Source organism: Otolemur garnettii, unplaced genomic scaffold (genome assembly GCF_000181295.1).
Source record: "Otolemur garnettii isolate 467f Iridium unplaced genomic scaffold, OtoGar3 scaffold00014, whole genome shotgun sequence".
Taxonomy (NCBI): Eukaryota; Metazoa; Chordata; class Mammalia; order Primates; family Galagidae; genus Otolemur; species Otolemur garnettii.
The window spans coordinates 22,330,704-22,345,344 of NW_003852409.1; the positions used below are offsets into that span (position 1 = coordinate 22,330,704).

General features: G+C 45.4%; 1 protein-coding gene across 1 annotated transcript in view; it reads right to left on the minus strand.

Annotated features, from left to right (window-relative positions):
* The window catches only part of BRINP1 (BMP/retinoic acid inducible neural specific 1), a 186,797-nt gene extending 173,126 nt beyond the window's left edge, over positions 1-13,671 (minus strand). The window contains exon 1 of the mRNA XM_003785250.2: positions 13,270-13,671. The gene's annotated coding sequence lies outside the window, so the exon portion shown is untranslated. The remainder of the gene's footprint in view (positions 1-13,269) is intronic.
* Positions 13,672-14,641: the final 970 nt, after the last annotated feature.

The following is a 14,641-nucleotide window of genomic DNA, read 5'->3' on the forward strand; positions in this document are numbered from 1 at the left end:
GCCACCTATGGCATATGGGGCCGGCTCCCTACGAAAATATATTGTGAAATTTGAAATTCTGAAGTCAAATAATTTTGAGAAAGCATGAGTTAAAGGTTTTTAAGTTTCCTCTACTACAGGCCTTGTCAAACCCTTTAAGGTGCTTGTAGACATTTTAGTATAATGGGGTCTGGGGCCCTAGGTTCAGTGTTCTTTTGCCAAGGCAGCCACCCCCTGGCAAAAGTCTTAGTTTCTTTATCTTCATAATGGTTCCTAAGATCCCTTCTAGCTCAGCTCTTTATATTCTATGGTTCTACAATAAAGGACAGACACACACCTGGGGTCCTATCGTAGTGTCTACTAGTTCCTCTACCCGAATGCCCTTCTTTCCCCCACTCCAGAAGTGCAGAGCCTTCCAGGCCCTTGAGCAATGATGCTGCCTGTCCAAAGCCCATTATGGGCAACTTGAACTAACACGCTTTTTCTCCCGAAGGTTTCCTGTGCAAACATTTCATTTCTTTAAGAGGCTGCCTTAAATATAGCACATACCAGCTTCAATTCATTTCATCTGTTGATGGCAATTCTATGCCTAGCATTGTGATTAAAAAGGTGACTAAGGCAGCGTCTTACATATGCCTTCTCTTCCCACGAAAGCCCTGGGGACGTGTCTTAGTCATATTTGGTCTCCCAAAGAGCTCAGTACAATGACTTAATCTAGCACAAAATCTGTCGCCCATAAATCCATTTTAGAGACCATTTAAAGTTTAAACCAACGATTTCAAGTCATTTTTTAAAGGCTTAGAACCTCTTATTCAAATCTTATACAAAAGTATAATAAAGCAGAGCAGATAAAATGGAGCAGCTCAGAGGCAGGGGGCAAGCCGGGACCGTCTGAGATCAGGTCTCAGGGCCTCAGCCCCTCCCTGCCGCTGCAGTGGGCTGCAGTGGGCTCTCTAGGACCTCTATTGAGTCTCAGCCCTCATTTTACCAGTGGGAAAGGTGAGGTCTGCAGAAGGGATGTTATTTACCCAAAATTAAAAATAAAGCCAGTGTGACAGTCAAAGTCCTCTGACACCAGGGGAGGAGCCGCAGGCCATGCTTCCAATTTGTAATACACAAAGTATGGCCAGTACGTGAAAAGATGCCAAGGGACACAGAGGGGGACACCTTTTTTAAAGGTGTGTAGCTACTTTTATGTGCATTAGAAAGTATCAATCACTTAGAAAATCTTCAGTTTTTATGAGTATTATTCCTCAGGCCAAGGTCAAACAAAAAAGAAAAAAAAATACATTACAGAGCCCATTTAAATTTAATTTAGGATGGATGAGTGACTGAGAAAGTTAGAAAACTGAATTAAAGCATGCTCCTCTGCTTTGGTTCCTGTTCCTCCACACACTGCTCACTGATTCCCTCACATCCTACTAATTAAAATGTTGATTACCCAAGAAATTCATATTCATTAAAGAGTTATTAGGAAATACAGGTAAGCATGAAAGAGAATGCAATTCACTCATAACCCAGCACCCTCAGATAACCACCCACATATTAGAGTCCATCTTATTAAAAAGTCATGCCCTATATGACATTTTGTACTTCATGCTTTTTAAAATTAGTATTTCACCAAAATAATGTTGGTGTTTATAAATGTCAGAAGTGCCATTTATTGAGCACTTACTGTATATGGCGCATGTTGCAAAGTGCTTTATGTACGGGACACTCTGACCACAGCACTCAAAGGCAGTGGTAGTGTTAGCTCCATTTCACAAATGGTACCCTTGATCTTCATTCCACCTTATAACACATAAATGTGCTTTCCTAATATCATTCCTTAGGACTGTGGAATATTCTGTTATATTCTTTGTTTTGTTTTGTTTTTCTTTTTTCCCAAACATTCTGATGAAGTTCCTTCTTCACAAAATTCTAATTGTGTATCTCATTGACTTCTTAGAATGAGAAAATTTTCAAAATGAAAGCATTAGCACCTTCCTTTTAAAAAGATAGAGACAAAGACAGAGACATAAAAATAAAGATAGAGATGAGAGAGACTGAGGTAGAGACCCAACCCCTGCTCCCTTGATCATGCTGCCTCTCCCTCCTTCCTACTTCTTATCGTTCAATCCACTCCAGCCACACTGGTCTCCTTACACCAAGCACAGTTTTATTCTTGCTGACTCACCTGGAGGGCTCTGCCCCCATATATCTGCCTGGCTCTATCGCTGACTTCCCACATACCTGTGCTCCCATGTCAGCATCTCAGTGAGGGCCTCTGCTACCCACCTACAGACAACAGCAAACCCCCTGGCCCCACACCATCTGTCCCACATGTCTTACCTCCTTAATCATGTTCTATTTTTTCTCTTATGCTTATCACCATCTGATACACTATGTTTGCTTGTTTATTTATATATTATCTTTTTTTCTCAATTAGCTTCAAGAAGGCAAGGACTCAGTTTCATTCACTGCTGTATTCACAGCTTCTAGAAGAGTGTCTGGCAAAGAATAAGTGCTCAATAAACAATTTTCTGGGGGGGGTTAAATGAAGGAACGGAAGTTACATTTCATAAAAAGCTGGGTTCAGTAGTTTTCACCAATGCTTCATGGGGGCATCCTTTTATCTGCGTTGTTACTAAAACTGGATGCTGCCATTAAATCAAAAAGCCATTTTGATGATGCTCCGTGGCATCACATTGTTACTTTCCTTTATTTGATTACTGGGGAAACAGAACAGGCTGCTTTTATACGTTCACTGGCTGCCCACAGTGTCCATTCCATTTTTAGATAGAAGTCCCACACCTAGATTATCTTCTGATAGTAGGTCATCTTAAGACCATATCTGGACTCATGTTCCATTACTAAAGGACAAGAAATCTGCCTCGTATTTCCCCCATATACATATATATAATGTATATATAATGTATGTATACATACCTGCTCCCAGGTAGTAGAATACACAGAACACAAAAAAAATTATACACATTTTAAGAAAGGGGAAAACTGTATTAAATTTGTAACACAGAAGTCATCTTTTACTTCTGCAATTATAGAAGGTGCTAACATAACTTGTATTCATCTTCTGTTATTTGTATTTATTGAGTACTACAATTTTAACAGTTTCTTGTTTTTCCTTTCTTAAAATGTGCATACACTTTTTGATATCGTGTGTGTGTGTTATATTTCCCCTATACCAGCTTATCTACTGCTCTTCCCCCTCTTACCTGTTCTCAACCATGGGCAATACTCCCTTCTTTACAAACATGAGTGTGTGAGGGATGAAAGTGAGCTACAAGGACAGAGTCAGAGAGAGGGACACACACACACAGCAATATCAACACCGGGCTGCCGCAAGTCATGCTACCCCCACTCTGCTACTTCCTGAGCTGGTTTATTAGAGTTGGCCTTAATAGTTCTATTCCCAGGAATCATATATCAGGTATATATACATACATTATATATATAAGATCTTGGCCTGTTGCTCTGGCCCAGAGTTAGAAAGTAGTTTATTCCATAACCACTGGTCCTGGTGTCAGCAGCATTTGAACTAAGGGTCCAAATAAACATACTAAGCTAGTTTCCTGCCAAGGTATTGTGAAGTTAAATTAGTATGTTAAGAGGCTATAATTTTGGTAGCTAGAAAGCCCTGGAAGAGTAGAAGATATTCATGATGGTGACAGAGAAAGGAACAGAGGGAAGGAAGGAGGGAGGGAAGGAGGGAAAATGAAGATTATTAAGGATATTTAAGAATCCGTCTTCTAGTGACACCATTTATAAAATCTGGAACATGGAAGATGGATGCCTTTAGGCATGTATAGAATTGAGATCGAAGGCAGAATGGGCCAGACAGAATGATTAAAGATTTGAAATGATTGACCTGGCCCCATACAATACAGAACAAGCAGCAACAATCAACCTCAACTTTGGCCATCAAGGTGAGGACAATACCTTTGACTGGTGAGTGAAAGGAGGGTAGTTCAATGAAAGCCCATTCTGTACAGTAGCAGATGACTCAGATGGGCTTAAGACTTGATGTTGCCACCTACTGCATATCTCGGATCAAACCCTTTCACTTCTGGGCCACAATGTCCCCATTGAGAAAATGGAAAGAATAATTCCAACTTCAGAGTTACTACTGTAAAAGTTAAATGAGATACAGCATGTCAAGACACACAAACACTTGAAAAAATAAATAAACAATCTTGATGAAGAGGGGAATCAGGAGAAGGAAGATGATAACACTTCACACAAGAACCTCCTCCATGCAGTCAACCAGCTACCCTCCCTGATGCGCCTGGTGAATGCCCCAGACTGACAGAAGTACAACAAGATGAGCTACAGACAGCCAGGGTTCCAGAACCAACTCAGATGCTATTTGATCTTAAAGAGGAAAGAATCTGCATGTGAAAACCAAAGAGAAAGAGAAATTGAACTGGCCATGATGACGATGGCCTTCATCTGTCTGTATCTGGTCTCTACGCCTATGCCTGATTTCTGGCCCTTGGTAACACAGAGAGTAAACAAATCCGCGTCTGTCATTTTGCATCTTTCTGTGCCTTTCCCTCCATCCTCAGTCTCTCTTCTAACCACTGCTATCTCACTGCCACACGGGGAAAGGGAGAGTGACGACTGGGAAAAATGATGACATGAGCTCATTTGTAAGGTAGTGACTTGAACCTGATAATAATCTCTTTCCTATGTGATATTTCCACTTTGAGAACTTACCTAAGACTATGAGCAATGATTCATCTAACACAATAGGGTGTGGCAATCTTAAAAGGTAATAACAGTTAACGTTTATGTAGTGTGGATGATCTGCCATGCATTGTTTGAGGGCATCTATCATATAAACTCATTAAATCTCCAAATTGCCTCTCCACAGAGTTACTATTATTATCCTCCTGTTCACAGATGAGAAAACCGGCACAGGAACATTAGGTGGTCTGCCCAAGGTGAGGTAGCTAGGTGGTGGCAGAGCAGATATTCGTGTTCTATCACACTCAAGCTCTCACCCTCTGTATTTTCAAGTCAGAAATAGACTCAACAACTCACCAATACACCACTGAGTCAGTGCCTGGCCTTGGACAAGTGGCATTACAATTCTGAGCTCAGTTTCTCCATGTCTAGAAGGAGGGGACAATGCTACCTACGCCTGAGGTTGCTGAGAATATTTAGCAGGATATGTGTGGATGTATATCGAGTACCCATTACAGCACAGGATATATGTGACGTGCTTGGCATATACACTTTCACTCGCCAGGAATTGTTTGGGGATAGTGGAATTTCAGCCATCTTCAAATATTATGAGTGACGATCCTTCTAGAACCCCCTCAAATTCTTATATCCACTATTAGGAGAGGGCAAGCACAACTGTGGCTGACCTAGAAATATTTTTCAGGAATCCTCAGTAAGGCTTCACCGTTACAGTCCTATTGATGCTCAGAATAAAACTCTTTGTGACCCTGCTCAACACTACCCAGCCTCAGCTATGTCTGGCAAGGGCACATGAGGTGGACCACTTCTTCTGGCAGAGTCATGTCTCCAAAATGTGTCCCAGCAGCAAAACTGTATCCTCAACCCTTGCCCGATAATCTATTTTTTGGTCTTTCCCTTACACTCCTAAACATACCAAAGTGCTGATTTTCTTGGTCCCATGCTTGTGCAGTTTTTACGCTACCAGCCAAGGCTCCTTACGTTGTGCCTACAAACTCAGAAACCACCAAGGTCCATGAAAATTTTAGCCTATCCACCGCCAAAGAGAACAGAAATGAACTTACTTAAGGCAGTTGTCTCCGTAGCAGTTCCAGGGGTGCCCTTCCAGGATTATCTCGGGGCTCTGCAGACTTCAGGAACCCACAGCCTCTTAGAGTTTCATCTACTTTTGCAGATGGCCAATTCTTAGAACAGAGAGATGAGAACTCACTCCTTAGTGCGGATGAGTCCTCCAAAACCAATCATCTCTTGAATGTCTGCCTTTCCTCCATCTGATTCAGTTTGTATTCTGTAACTGGGCTGATCCACATTGAACCCCAGGAATCATTATTTCTCATAGACATTCCTACTGGCTCATTTGCAGGGCCTTTGAAAGGCCAGATAAATTATATCTTCGAGACCTCCCAGGGCCAGTATTGGGTTAACCCTTACAAAGGGTTCTGGCTGTTCAGATGGGCCATTTACTCGGAGCCCTGCTGCTCCGACCTTTGCAGTTTACACAAAAAGCGATTGCATCTTGCTTTTGTTAATTGCCTTATGAATCTACTTCCCACCCTTGGGGGGATATAGTGCTTTTAACTATTCCCAAGATAGCCTCAACATTTTTGTATACAGCTTTGCACACTGTGAGAAAACCTTTTCAAACACAGAACAGAATTTGTTCAGAATGATATATTTTGTGTCCTCACCAGGCTCTCCATACCTATGTGTAAAGAGCAGACAGCCTGGGTAATTTACCAGCTTAACTTTCTCAAACCCAGTCTGATTCAGTCTATTCTCCTTAAGGCCACTTGCAATCTCCAAAAGATAGATCCCTTGAGAGGCAAAGATTCCCTTCACCCTCATGTGAAAAAAATTAATTTCACTTTTCCTCGGCCTCATTATCTGCTTAATTGTCTTCTTTGCCCCCTCAGTAGCAAGGACTGTCTATGGATTTCTAGGCAGCCTTTTGGGCTGCTGTGCTCCAGGATGATGGTAGGTTTCGTGTTAATGCTCAATCACTGTGATATGAAAAGTTGCAACAGTGGCACAGGAGATCCTTCTCACCACCACTCAGCACGGAGTCTGTGCTCTGAGGTATGCATTCTTTAAGATTTGCTTATTTTTGAAACATTGCTTATTTTGACAACTAAACCTTATGCCACAACATGGCCACCGCGTGTGTGTCTCCCTCAGCTTTTACAAGAACTTTGCCATGCAACATTTCCAAAGAGTTGGGCAATGAGCCTTCAGGAAGGCAAGCCATGGCTTGATCCTTCTCAGATTATGGAAGGGAAGCTCACAGAGGGAAAGAGATGCTCTTAAGAAGGTCCAGATACATAGTGGTAGGAGCCAGGACCAGAATCAGATTCCCTGAGTCTTCCCTGTGGGCTTATTGTATTGAATTTAGAATTAATGGAAATACAAAATAAAAAGATACAGTCTGTGGTCTCCAAAGTCGTTACAGTCACTGCCACCCTTCTCCTCCTCATCAGTGTCAGTCCTCATACGTCTTCATTTAGACTTCCCCCTTCCCCAACCTCTCATGGAGTTTCTGGAATGACAACTATCAGTCTATATGAATGATAATTATTTCTGGATTTTCAGACCTATTCTATTAGATTGCCAGCACCTACCATGAGTCCTCAGCAAGCCGCTAAGTTGCTTTGTTCAAGGCCTTTCCCAGACACGGTGTGTGCACTGTGGACCTTCTGATCCAAACGGATTCCAGCTTTAGTCTGTTCCACTGGACTTCAGTTACCTTGTCCCCTGTATTCATCCATTCTCTTCCTCCCTTTCCATCCATTTCCCCTACTGCTGTTTCTCCCTCTCCCTTTAGACTTGGCTATTTCCAGGCTCCAGCACTCAGATCAGGATGAGAAATTAAGGTGAGAAAAACTTATTGAAATAACTGATTTAAGACAGACATGATTTTTTTTAAAAAGACATTCAGAGAATTTGATAATGACTTACATCAATCCCCAAACCCTCTTCAGTCCTCAGATGAGGACTGAACAAAAGAGACATCTAGAACTTTCTCCCTCATACAAGGCCTTTACGCCTGGCCCCCGCCCACACTTCCCATTCCGCCACATGTCCTTCTACTCGTTTGAAAGCTTCAGCCACACTAGCTTTTAGTCCATTGCTTAGAGTCCCTGAGCTTGTTGCTATGAAGTGAGTCCAACTGCGTCCTTCTCACTGCTTCTAATGCTCTTCTCCCACATAATTGCATAATTGGATTCTTCCCATTTTAGTCTCAGCTCCAATATCACTTCCCCAGAGAAGGATTTCCCTGGCTGGCCCATCTAAATTTATATCAGCCATGTTCCTTTATTTAATATTACGTCAAATCACTTTTCTTATTTATTTGTTTACTCAGTTGTTACCCATCTCTCCCCCTAAGTGTGTGCGCGCCTCAAAAACAGGACCACGTTCATGCTATGTTCCAAATGTCTAGACTTGCGCTATTCAATACCACAGCCACTAGCCACACATAGGTCCGCAAATTAAAATGAATACAAATTAAACAAACTTAAAAATTTGGTTCATCAGTAGCAATGGACATAGAAAACATTTCCATCATCAAAGAAGTTTCTATTTGACAGCATGGGTCTAGGGTACTGTTTGGCAAATAGTAGGCATACAATAAATATTTGTTGAATAAATGAATGAATAAATATTCCCTGAATTTCAGGTCATCTTTCTCCGCTTTTGTGCATTTTAAAACCTAAAAGTGAAACAGAGAATGCCCATAGGATTATTTTTAGTATGCTCAGAGGCTTCCAAACAAAGTTATGGAGATAGAGCTGTGGAGAAGCGCTCTTCTGTTCCGAAAGTAAATAGCTATGATGACATAATTATGTTTCCATAATATGTAAAGAACTGATAACTGGAAGAGAATTATACTTGTGCAATTTTAGGGACATACAGATGGAAGGCAGATTTAGGGTGGAAGTCAGAAAATATTCCCACAAAGCTCTCCAAATACAACACAGGCTGGTCCGTGTGGTAATGAACTTGCTATCACTTAAAGTACAAAAACTGAGATTGAACGGCCATGTATTATTGATATTACAAAAAGGATTCCTCTCTCCTGAACAAGGAAAAAGGTTTGGTTATTGAGAAACCTTTAGAGATTTCTTTAGAGAAACCTGTCAGAGAAAACACAGGGATCCTTTGATCCAATGACTCCATGACACCTTCATACCATTAATTGAAAAGAGTTAATAATACATCCCAGTTATTTCTAGCATCTATTGAACAACCTGATCTGTCACCCATTGACAACAACTGCCACTAACTCAGCTGTATGGTGGAAAGAGCAGGGATGCTGAAAGGAGGGAAGACTCAGGTTCAAATTCTACCTCTCTTGGTCTATGACCTTGGGCAAGGAACCTAAGCAGCACGAACTTCACCTTCATGTGAAGCAGGTGATATATCTGCTTCACTGGGTGGGCAGAAAGATGAAATGGGAGAAAAGGCTACAGCCCCTGGAACACAGTAGGGCAATGCTAACTTCCAAGTAGAATGTAATCTCACCTATCTCTATTATCATCAGTATCTCTAGACCATGGGCATAGGTGGTAAAACTCTGTGCCATAATTGCATTGTTTTAAGTGAAGGAAACAGTTGTCAATGAGAAAGAATGAGAGATAGAGAAAGAGAGAATGATGGCAGCTGCTACTGAGACTGGACAGAAAAAGCAAACTCAAATATTCATAGAGCAACTCCTATATGTCAGCCCCTGAGCACACAAACATGCTCCTAAGAAGTCCATATTAAAGAAAGTAAGACAGACCTAGACCCATGGACCCATAAAGCAGGGAACACAGGGACACAAGCTAAAAATAGAGTTTCCAGTAAAGTTCTATAGGAATCAAGGGAGAAAGATATTAGTTCCCAAATAAGGCCTTGAGAAGACTTCTTGAAGACTTCATTTTAGCTAGCTGTTGACATACGGGTAAGGTTTTAAACACGGGAGGCTGAAGGTAAGAGATGGAGGAAAGAACAATAAAGATATTCTTTGCAGAAGGTTAGAATGGAAAGCAATCAGAAGAAGGAAATAGCATCTGAAGACTTGCTTTCTTCGCAAAACCCCCATCTCATCTCCAGCATGGTTATCAGTAGTACTTCAGTAGCTAATTTGTCAAACTTTGTACTTGAGCAAAGAGAAAAGAGGAAAAGAAGGGTAAAGTATGTCTAATCTTAATGGCCTGTACAGGTGATATGCACTGGTCATTTCATCTAAGAAAGTGGGAGGGGGTGGAGAGAGAGAGAATGCAAATCAAAAAAATATCTCCTCACTGATAACTGAAGGGCCTTTGGGCAAAGACCTTTTCAGAGAAATAGAGTACTTTGTGGTCAATAGCATAAATTCCTGCAGCACTAAAACAAAGATGTCGTATTTGAACTGAACAGGGGAGGGTGTTTTAACAGTCCCATCTGTACTGCTGCAAAGAGATTCACTGCAGCTTGAGCTGGGCGGTCTAAACTCAACGGGGGCCCAACAGCTGATTTGGATTCTATCTGGAACTGTTTCTCCTTGGTTGAAATGGAGTCACAGCTCCCCCTTCTGGGAGCTAACATGCCATCCAGCCCTGGAAAAGCCTGCGTGGAAAAGGCTCTACTGCAGATGGGCCTAAACTCCCTCCCCAGTCTTTCTTGGTATTCGCCCACACCCCAAAACGAGCATCTAGAAGCCTGGGAAGACACTTTCCAGTGAGCTCTATTCTGACTTCTAGAAGGTCTCTCATTCACATTTCCTCTTTCAGGAGCTACGAGTCCCAGTCTTCACAAGGTGATACTTTATACTGGGGAACACAATTGGTAAGGAGATTCTCTTAGAGGGAAACAGCAAGTAAGACAGGTTTCTAGATCTGTGTGCGGGTATGTGTATGAGTGTGTGTGTGCCCGTGTGTTTGCCTATGATCCTGTGCTGGCAATTATGTATAAATATATAGGGGTGGGATCTTAATTCATATAAAATACAAATTTGCCTAAAGTACTTGCATTGTTGGCTGAAGTATATTTTTCTTTCCTGAAAGCAAGACAGTCCTTGAAAAAGAGATCAGATACAGATGCTTTGCTGGCTTCTGATTACCAGTTATACTGGGTTCCTGTTTGTGGGTAATTCCTCTGAAGACACTGGAGAAAGAATATATGTTCTCTCTCTCTCTCTCTCTCTCTCTCTCTCTCTGTGTGTGTGTGTGTGTGTGTGTGTGGTGGGGCCAGTGACTGAGACTTGGACCCTTTATGGGGTCATGTTTCCAGATGGAGAAGTTTTAAAATGCATCTCTAAAATGAGAAGCTTTGGGGGGGGGGAGACAAGTATTGTCCTGGGTGGGAGGATGATGGCAGGGTAGGGATAAGGAACAATGCGTAGTTTCCATGCAGTGTGGTGGAGTGGAAAGGGGATCCAGCTGACAGGGGACTGAGGTTCTAGTCCCAGATATGGCACCAACTCACTAGAGAATACTGGGAACTCTCATCCTTTCACTGGGCCACAGAGTCCTGCCTCTCTCTTCTTTAATATTCATTCCTGCTTTATCATCTATGATTTAGGAAAGAAAAATTGAGAGTAGCTCCCAAGATGGGGTTTCTCCCTCTGCCTTCACACCCCTTCCCCAAAATGAACTAGGGAGCCCTGGTCTGACACAAGTTTCCTGAAGGAGAGTCTCTGTGCCTGTGAGCAGGCTAAAGCCTGGGATATCAGCCTCTGGCTAGAGAATGGTATGTCTGCAAATACCTTCAGGTAGAACCCACCCGCCAGGGCAGGTTCCTGAAAACACATGTTTGCTTTTATCTTTCCCCAGAAGAGAGAGAGAGAGACACACACACACACACTTTTTTCCCACAAGGAGCATTTCTGGTGGTCCCTTCAAGGCCAGGTGGACAGGAGGCTGAGTCTCAGCATCACAGCCCTTGTCTCCTCCTAGCCTCCCTGCCTGAGAGCAGAACGGCTGCCGCTTACCTTGGAAGTAACAGCTGCCGAGTCTGGAAGCCATGCTAACAGCAGTAAAACTCAGCATTTTTGCTGAGTAGGGCAAGCCTTTAAGAGGCAGCCGAGAATCAAATCAATGGCTGGCCTCAGAGCCCAACCCCAACAGTACCCAGCCAGTGTAGCCAAGGGTCTTACCCAGTAAGCCTCCTGGCAGGTGGAGGGGACAGCAAAGAGGGCCTTGGTGTAAACTGTCTTCCTTGAACTGAAATCCTTCCCAAGGCCCTCCTGCCCTTGGCAGTATTTTGGAGCCAAGCAAAAGATGTGAGGTACAAACCGACAAGTCAATTACTGCCACATTCTGTCATGAGTTCCCCACTCAAATCCCCTTTTTGAATTGTAGGTCTTCCTCAGTAGCTCAGTAGTGGAGCACGCCCGCGCGCACGCGCGCGCACACACACACACACACACACACACACACACACCACTGCTCTGCCTGTTCCCAGGATTCTTCTAACTCCAGTGGAGCCATGGGGAGGCAGGTACATTTAAGAAGAGGTTCTCTGGGGGGCTTGCCTGACTGAAATGGGGAAGGAAAGAGGAGTCTGTCCAAGGGAAGGTGCCCCGTCCATCTCCTTCCATGTCACCCAGAGCTACCCCCAATGGCATTTCCTCTGAGACTGTGTGAACTGTGATGGATAAGTCCCCCAGGTCACTTTCTCCTTTCCCCTGAGGGGGATCCGTGCAAACTTGTCCAGATCCTCCCCCAAAGCACCAGAAGCTGAGGTGCGGTTATGACTACACACAGAGGCAGGGCTAGTCTCCCTCCCAGGCTGGCCAAGCCCCAGCCCCATCAGGAACCCACCTCAGACTTCCCCCTTTCTCTGTCACCCACTCCCCAGCGTCTCCAAATTCCCATCAGAATCCTGGAGTCTGCCCAGTGCAGAATTTAAAGTGACAGTGTCTCATTTGCTCCAGGGTTTGGTCATTTTTCTCTCATCTTAAACGGTGGGTCCAAGTGTAGCAGGACTCCATCGTTTGGAGGAATTTTCCTTCCAAGGTACCAACATAGGTCTAAATAAAGTGCCATCTGTATCTCCATAATCCCCTCCATAGCCCAAGCCCAGAGCCCCAAGAGGAAGTCCACACCGGGTTTCCCGATGGCTACGTGATCCTATAGTAGGGATCCCATTCCGTGTAAACTGGAGAGACCTAATTAAAAAGACACACAAGCGCACACATGCAAACACATACGTACAAACATGCACAAACACATCGCACCGTAAGTAGGTTATAGGACCTCGCTGTTCGCCCCCTCCCCTACACACACACAGCACACAAGCACACGCATCAAGCGCAGACGACGCTGCACACGCAAACACACACTAGCACCACGTCAAGTTCCCACCATGGTACACACGTCGGGAGCGCGCCGGGGCACACGCGCCACTTACTAAAACCCGCATTTAACCCTATGAGCCCCAGGTACGAGAACCCCCTTCCTAGAACCTAGGAAGACTTGGAGACGGCAGCGCAGCCGGTGAAGTGTGGACGAGGGTGACGAGGGGGGAGGGGTTCGGGTGGGGGTGGACGGGGGCGCCCCAAATGCGGTCCGGGGCCGGCTCCAAGGGCAGCTGGGCTGCCGGGCGCTGCACCCGGCGCCGCCTTACCTGGAGTCAATGTCCGTCTTTGGCAGAGAGCTGCGGGCGGACGCTTTTTATTCGGCTCGGTGGGAACTTGGGAGAGCCCTGCGTCCAGCTCGCATACCGGGGACGGCGCGAGGACTGCAGGCGTGGGGGTACCTGGCTCCTAGCAGCCTGGCTCATACTCAGCCGTAAAGTCCCCTTGGCTGGTCCCGAGGACAGTCATGAATCCCGGCTCCGGAAGGCGGTCACTACTCCCTCTTCCTCCCGGCTCTCTCGCTCTCGCTCTCTCCCTCGCTCTCTCCCTCTCTCGCTGGTTCTCTCGTCTGCGCTCGCCTCCTCCTCCCCCCCGCGCCAGATCAGTTTGCAGCCGTGGGGACCGGGAGCGAGGCGGCTGGCGAATGGAGAGGGAAGTCCAAGTGCGCCGCGGTCTCGGGGCGGGGAGGAGCGGAGGCCGGGCTAGGCGCGGGGAGGGACTTAGCCGGCGACGGGCGAAAATGAATGGGGGAGCGGCCGCCGGGGGGCGGGGAGGGAGGAGCCAGGCCCCGGGTTTTATTCTGAGGACTGTTTTGTACATCTTTAGGCGGAGGAGGTGTTGGGAGAGGGGAAGAGAAGGGAGGCCGCCTTGGAGGGAGGGGCGGCCTGGGTGGGCTGAAGCTGGGCCACGGGGGAGTTTCAGGGGCCTGGGGATAGGGTGGCGTAGCTCGGCGTATGAACATCCAAGGGACTGTGTGTGCGCGCAAACCCGGCATCGTGGTGCTCTCGAGCGTGTCTGTCTGTGTGCGTAGCGAGTGTCTGAGCGTTTCTGGGTATGCGGGTGCTTTCGTGGCCGTGTGCATGCGTCCGAGTGTGGGTTTTGACTGGGGAGGTGCCCACGGGGGTCCACAGGTGTCCGTGTGACTCTCTATGAACGTTTGACGCCGTTTCTCTGTGTGTGTAGGCGAGAGCTCACGTAACCTCCTGGGATGAAGCAAGTGTTTCTCTACGTAGGCATTGTGTAGGAGGGAAAAGCCGAGGGGGCGCAAAGTTCTCTGGAGACCACTAGAGGCGGGGGAGGGCGAGGGTACAGAGAGTCGGCCATGAATATAGACTCCGCGTCGAGCTTGAGATGCAGGCTGGGCTTTCTAACATGGGGCCTCTCCTGAAGCAGAAAAGAAGGCCCTATAGGATCTAGATCCCCACACAACGCACGTTCTGTAGGTTTACGTACTTTGCGCCCCTCGTGATTTCAACTAGTCAGCAATGCAGAGTCCTAGTTCCTTGAAGAGTGGGCAAGAGTAGGAAGCATTGCTGAAGCTGCCAGGTGGAGGGGAAGAAAGTCATAGGAAAAAGTGATGAGAATGGGAAAGGAACCCAGGCTGGGTAAAAGTGCAGGCTCTCGAGGGATTGGAGTCCTGTA